The 7341-nt window shown below is 36.5% G+C and overlaps 1 pseudogene; it reads left to right on the plus strand.

Annotated features, from left to right (window-relative positions):
- Nucleotides 1-5905: 5905 nt before the first annotated feature.
- LOC126066771 (60S ribosomal protein L17-like) lies at nt 5906-6439 on the plus strand (annotated as a pseudogene).
- Nucleotides 6440-7341: the final 902 nt, after the last annotated feature.

The following is a 7341-nucleotide window of genomic DNA, read 5'->3' on the forward strand; positions in this document are numbered from 1 at the left end:
CCCAAGAAGATAAAATACTTAGGAATAAATCTAAGATGCAAAAGACCTATACAAAGGAAACTACAAGACACTACCAGAAGAAACAAAAAAAGACCTACGTAAGTGGAAAAACATACCTTGGTCATGGATAGGAAGACTCGACATTGTAAAAATGTCTATTTTACCCAAAGCAATCTACACATAGAATGCAATCCCAATCCAAATTCGAATGGCAGTTTTTAATGAGATGGAGAAACAAATCAACAACTTCATATGGAAAGCAAAGAGGCCCTGGATGAGTAAGCATTACAGAAAAAGAACAACAAAGGGGAGGTCTCACACTACCTGATTTTAGAACTTATTATACCACCACAGTAGTCAAAACAGCCTGGTACTGGTACAACAATAGATACATAGCCCAATGGAACAGAATTGAGAGTCCAGACATAAATTCATCCACCTATGAGCAGCTAATATTTGACAAAGGCCCAAAGTCCAAAATAGGGAAAAGACAGTCTCTTTAACAAATGATGCTGTATATCCATCTGCAAAAGAATGAAACAAGACCCATACCTCATACCATGCACAAAAACTAACTCAAAATGGATCAAAGACCTAAGCATAAAATCTAAAATGATGAAGATCACGGAATAAAAAATAGGAACAACACTAGGAACCCTAATACATGCCATAAACAGTATACAAAACATTACTAACAATGCACAAATATCAGAAAAGAAACTAGATAACTGGGAGCTCCTAAAAATCAAACACTCATGTTCACCCAAAGACTTCAAAAAAAGAGCAAAAAGACGACCTACAGACTGGGGAAAAGTTTTTGGCTATGACAAATCCGATCACTGTTTAATCTCTAAAATCTACAAGATACTGTAAAACCTCAACAATGAAAAGATAAATAACCCAATTAAAAAATGGGCAAAGGGTAGGAACAGGTACTTCACCAAAGAAGACATTCAGATGGCTAACAGATACATGAGGAAATGCTCAGGATCTTTATTCATTAGAGAAATGCAAATCAAAATGACAGAGAGATATCATCTCACCCAGCAAGGCTCGTATTAATCCAAAAAACAGAAAATAATAAATGTTGGAGAGGTTCTGGAGAGACTGGAATGCTTATACACTGCTGGTGGGAATGTAAAATGGTACAACCACTTTGGAAATCATTTTGGTGCTTTCTTAGAAACCTAGAAATAGAACTACCATGCAATCCAGCAATTTCACTCCTTGGAATATATCCCAGAGAAGTAAGAGCCCTCACACGAATGCACACTCATGTTCATTGCAGCACAGTTTACAATAACAAAAAGATGGAAACAACCAAGGTCCCCATCAATGCATGAATGGATAAACAAATTATGGTATATTCACACAATGGAATACAACGCAATGATGAAGAACAATGATGAATCTGTGAAACATCTCATAACATGGAGGAATCTATAAAGCATAATGCTGAGTGAAATTAGTCATTTGCAAAAGGACAAATATTGTATGAGACCACGATTATAAGAACTCAAGGTTTAAACACAGAAGAAAATATTCTCTGATGGTTACAAGGGTGGGGAGGGAGGAAGAAAGAGGGGTATTCACTAATTAGATAGTAAACAAGAATTATTTTAGGTGAAGGGAAGGGCAACACACAATACAGGAAAAGTCAGCACAACTGGACTAATCCAAAAGATAAGAACTTTCCTGAATACAACCAAACAATTTGAGGGACAGATTAGAGGGGTGGGGGTGGGGGATCTGGGGACCATGGTTTCAGGGGACATCTAGGTCAACTGACATAACAAAGAGTATTAAGAAAACGTTCTCATCTCACTTTGGTGATTGGAGTCTAGGGTCTTAAAAGCAGGCAAGCGGCCATCTAAGAGTCATCAATTGGTCTCGACCCATCTGGAGCAAAGCAGAATGAAGAACATCAAAGACACAATGAAAATATTAGCCCAAGAGAAAGAAAGGGCCACATAAACCAGAGACTCCATCAGCCTAAGACCGGAAGAACCCCAATGCCCGGCTACCTCCAATGACTGCCCTGACAGGGAACACAGTAGAGAATCCCTGATGGAGCAGGAGAAAAGTGGGATGAAGACCTCAAATTCTAGTAAAAAGACCTGGCCTAATGGTCTGACTGAGACTGTGAGACTGGAGGGACCTCAGAGGTCATGGCCCCCATTCTCTTTGTTAGCCCAAAACTAAAACCAGCAGTGTATAATGGGTATTTTTTTTTTTTAATCGTGCTTTAAGTAGCCCAAAACTAAAACCATTCTCGAAGGCGACTCTAGAGACAAAGATTATACTGGACTCTAAGATATAAAATGATAGTGGTGAGGTGTGTGCTTCTTAGCTGATGCAGACACATGGGACTATGTGGGCAGCTTTTGTCTGGAGGCGAGATGAGAAAGCAGAGGGGGACAGGAGCTGGTTGAATGGACATGGGAAATACAGAGTGAAGAGAAGGAGTGTGCCATCACATTGTAGGGAGAGCAACTTGGGTCACATAACAATGTGCATGTAAATTTTTTGTTTGAGAAACTGACTTGAATTGTAAACTTTCACTTAAAGTGTGATTTAAAAAAATGCCGATTGACAGCAACTAACCGCTATCAACAACTTTTTGGTGTTTGGTCCAATTTTGTTAGAACTCTGAAATCCCATTAACCTGCAGAGCAAGTGTTTATTTGAATAATCTTTCACTGGGCATTTACCTACTATGATCTGGTTCATCAAACTTCAGTCTGTGCCTTGCCTCACCCTGCTCTGAATTTCCAGATCAGGGAATCTGTTTAATCTAATACATAGGTAGAATCATCTAATATATGAGCCACGATTTAGTGATGGACAGATTTATTTGGGGGAGGAAAAGAATGAATTAGAAGATAGAGCACCTTAAGGAGTCTTTTCTGCCTTTGATGTTGCTATGTAAAGTTTCTCAGTAATTTTAAACAGCAATACATAAATTTATTGCAAGAGAGTAAAATGGTACATATATGCGATTTCAGGTAAAGATACTTTCTATTTTACTCATAATTCATTATTCCATATTATCATTAGAGAGCAATTTCAAATTTGTAATGATAAAAAGAATTCCAGGTTCTCTATAAACAGAGATATTAAAACACCAAGGAAATAAAGTAAATTACTCTTGATAAATTATGGGCAAAAAAAAAAAAGATACTGGCAAATGGTTAACAGGGTAACCCAAATAGCACAGAAATCAGTCCTTCTGCTAAATTTTCAAAGAAAAATCATCTATACTTTCTTATCATCTATAATCATTTTTTCCTATCTTATTTTCGTATTTTTTGAATACAACTCCCTAATGAAATTCTCAAGCACCAATAGAAACTGGATGGTAAATAATAAATATCTTTGTATCCAGACAGAAGTCTCCCACTAAATAAAGACACTTACTGAGAAAAACATATCTGATCAGAGTTCTTCCAAAAGTCATTGTTGTTTGCTTTTATTTCTTCATTTGTGCTTTTTGATGCTCTTTTCTTTACTTAAGGGATAAAAGTAAAACAGTTTCTTTTTATGTCCATATTTTTCAGTATAAGAGAAAATTCCACTGGTGAATTTTCCAATCTTTTTTTTTTTTTTTTTAATCTATTTCCCACTGCACACCTTTTGGAAATTAAAAACTTCATTTTCAACACACGAGAAGTAGGTGAGAGCTCATTTTTAAAGCAAAATTAAATATTGCCTTCCAGAATTCTGTCAGACCCCTTTTTCTGATTCGTGTTTATATACATTCATACTCAATGTGGCAGTACATCTAAAAATAAACAAGCCCGCCATGTGAGCCTGTAAACAAAGAGACTGATGATGGTATACATGTTATAAACTCAGGAATTATGGCTTAGCTCCTGCAGAGGAATAAGAAAATCATATAAACTTTGGAGGCTGAGGTTTATCATCCATTTAAAAGAGCAACAAGTCTCTGTCTCGAGTATAGCTCATTGGGATAAGGGTCAGGCAGCCTTGAGTGCAACATACTTTTCTGCTTAATCCTCCAACTTTGTCTGTGGGATGTCAGAGAGACTGACAAATTCTTCTCTTGGTTGTTTCTGCATTATTACATTTGAGTGAAGAATACATCGTACTACTTTTCTGTGCTCCAAGAGAAAAACCCTTAGTAAGACTACAAAATGGAATGAGAAAATCAATTAGATTTAGCAACCATATAAGGCAATTAGCCATTATACCTAAAGATGTTATTATCCAGTAATATTTGTGCTCAGCATCAGTGTTTTGTAACAGGGATTTGATATTTCAGCTTTTCTATCTGTCTTTAGTAGCACCTTGAGCCACAGATCTACTCTACTCATATATAGTTTTGCTTGATAAATATAAAACACTAGGCCCTAATAAGACTGTGAAACACATTGAGAAACTCCCCAGGTTTGATTTATAAACAGAGATTCAAAGGATATAGGAGGGGGAAAGATATTTCTGTGTATACATGGAAGAATGTAGAACTTGTAACTTTTAAAATTGAAAACTGAATTATGCCTATGTTCTTTTCTCATGTGTTTCTAATCCTTTTACATGACATGGTTTTCACTATTTGGAAAGTTTTAAATTCTTGATCTGCCAGCTGAAGTTTCATATGAAGTTCCACTTTCCTGAAAATAAAATATTCCTTGGATTTTTTTTTAAAATGTAGATATTTGTAACCGTATAAAAACCATAACATAGTATTTCCATGTTTGTTTCTATTTTTAAGTTTTAGTCTCATCATGAACACAATATATTATGTAGGAGTATTTCAAATCAGCAATGAAAAAAGAGACTGGTAAATTGTTGGGGTCAACTGACTAAAAGAAAAATAAATCACATTTTCACATTAAATAAGATATTACAAATAAATAAGATAGTTAAAACATGTATACTGTCTCTGCTAGTGGAGAGGGTAAGGTATCAGTGTATCAAAAATATCATGAGGCAAAAGTGAAAAAGTTTGATAAATTTGATTACACGAAAATTGAAGACAATTCTAGGGAATTAAGTAAACATCCAATGAGAAAAGCCAAAACGCAACTGACAAAAGTAAAGTTACACCTCTGAAAGATGAAAGCTAATGCCTTTAATACACAAAGAGCTTTTAACAACAGTAAGAAAAATAATTAAAATCAATAAAAAGACAGGCATAGAGAAGAATAGACAATACAGCCAACAAATATATAAATACAAACAAAACCACTTACAGATTTTTTTTAGTTATCAGATTGGCAATGATTAAAGATTGATAATAACTCATGCTGGTGATACTTTAAGTAGCCCTGGTAGTGCAGCGGTTAGAGCACTCAGCTTGCTAACCAAAAGGTTGGCAGTTCAAATCTCCTAGCCACTCCACAGGAGAAAGATGTAGCAGTCTGCTTTTGTAAAGATTACAGCCTTGGAAACTCTACACGGCAGTTCTACTCTGCCCTAAAGGGTCACTATGAGTCTGAATTGATTTGAAGTCTACAAGTGTAGTTTTGGGGGGTTTTGGGCAATATTTTGGAAAGGAATCCAGTATACTCCTGGAACAACTATGGGTACAAATTGGTATAATCTTATAAATGCTGAAACTATTTGACTCAGTTGTTCTAATTCTATAAGTTTATCCTAAAGTTTTTACAGCACAAAAGCATAAGAATATACTTCGATTTTCACTGAAAAAAAGTTAACTTTTATGTACATTAAAAAAATAGTGATTTAATAAATCAAGCTGTATTCATAAAACTGAGTTCTGTGCAACTATTCAAAAGAGTTAGGAGGATCTATATGTTCAAACATGAAAGATAGGCAATGTATACTGCTTGGCAATCAAAGCAAGTCGTGGGGAAAAGTGAAATGCTAATAGTATTTTCTTAAGAATACGGCTTCTTGTAAGTGGCCTAAATGATCTCTCAAAATGGTTTGCTACTCACTTGACCCAGAAAAGCCCACAAAATCATGCAAATCAAGAAGTTCAAATCTTTCAGTCCATTTTAAGAACGTCCATGAAACTGTCCAGGCCATCAAGGACATGCATAACTGTAAAGCCACTTTGCAGGAATAATGTGTGCCATTCAGACATTACAACGGTGGAATTGGTGGGCATGCCCAGGCCAAACAATGGAATTGGACACAGGGTAGGCGACACAAAAAGACTGCTGAATTTTTGCTGCACATGCTAAAAAATACAGAGAATAATGCCTGAACTTAAGGGTTTAGATGTAGATTCTCTAGACATTGAGCACATCCAGGTGAACGAAGCCCCAAGATGAGTGGCTGCCTTAACAGAGCTCATAGTCAGATTAACCCATACCTGAGCACCCCCTGCCACATTCAGATGATCCCTACTCAAAAGGTACACGTTGTTCCTAAACCAGAAGAGGAGGTTGCACTGGAGAAAAAGATATTCCAGAGGAAACTAAAGAAACAAAAACTTATGGCTCGGGGGTAAACTCAGCATAAATTAAAATGTAAATAAAAGTGAAAAAAAAAAGATTATGAGCTCTGGGGTCAGATTAACTGGCAATGAAATCAAGCTCTGTCATTTAATATCATACACTGAACATATCCCTTACTCTTTTGTGACTCATTATTTCCTCATATATACAGTGGGAATAGTAATATCACTACCTAAAAGGGTTTGTAAAAATATTGTGTGAAAAAACATGAAAATCCTTAACGCATTGCCTGCATCTGCTCAATAAAAGTTAGCTATTAATGTTATTATCATATGAGTAATATGTGCATGTATTGATGCTTGCTTGTTGCTAGGTGCGGTTGAGACAGTTCCAACTCATAGCAACCCTATAGAACAGAGTAGAACTGCCCCACAGAGTTTCCAAGGAGGGCATGGTAGATTCGAATGGCTGATCTTTTGGTTAGCAGCCTTAGCACTTAAGCACTACGCACCAGGGTTTCCATGTGTATGTATACTATATTTAAGCTACATACAAAGTATGCTAATAATACCCCCCCTTTTTTTTTTCTACCCCCACCAAGAAATAATGCGAGGGTGGGAGTAAGGATAGAGATGAAGGAAGGATGCAGGAAGATGGAGAATTTTAATTTTACCTAGTGTTACGGTCCATGAATTGTGGTGTTGGCAAAGAATACCGAATATTCCATGGACTGCCAAAAGAATGAACAATTCTGTCTTGGAAGGTGTACAACCAGAATGCTCCTTAGAAGCAAGGATGGCGAGACTGCATCTTACATTGTTTGGACATGTTGTCAGGAGGGATCAGTCCCCGGAGAAGGACATCATGCTTGGTAAAGTACAGTGTCAGCGGAAAAGAGGACCTTCAATGAGATGGATTGACATAGTGGCTGGCTGCAACAATGGGCTCCAGTATA

This window comes from Elephas maximus, chromosome 2 (genome assembly GCF_024166365.1).
Source record: "Elephas maximus indicus isolate mEleMax1 chromosome 2, mEleMax1 primary haplotype, whole genome shotgun sequence".
In the NCBI taxonomy this organism is placed as follows: Eukaryota; Metazoa; Chordata; class Mammalia; order Proboscidea; family Elephantidae; genus Elephas; species Elephas maximus.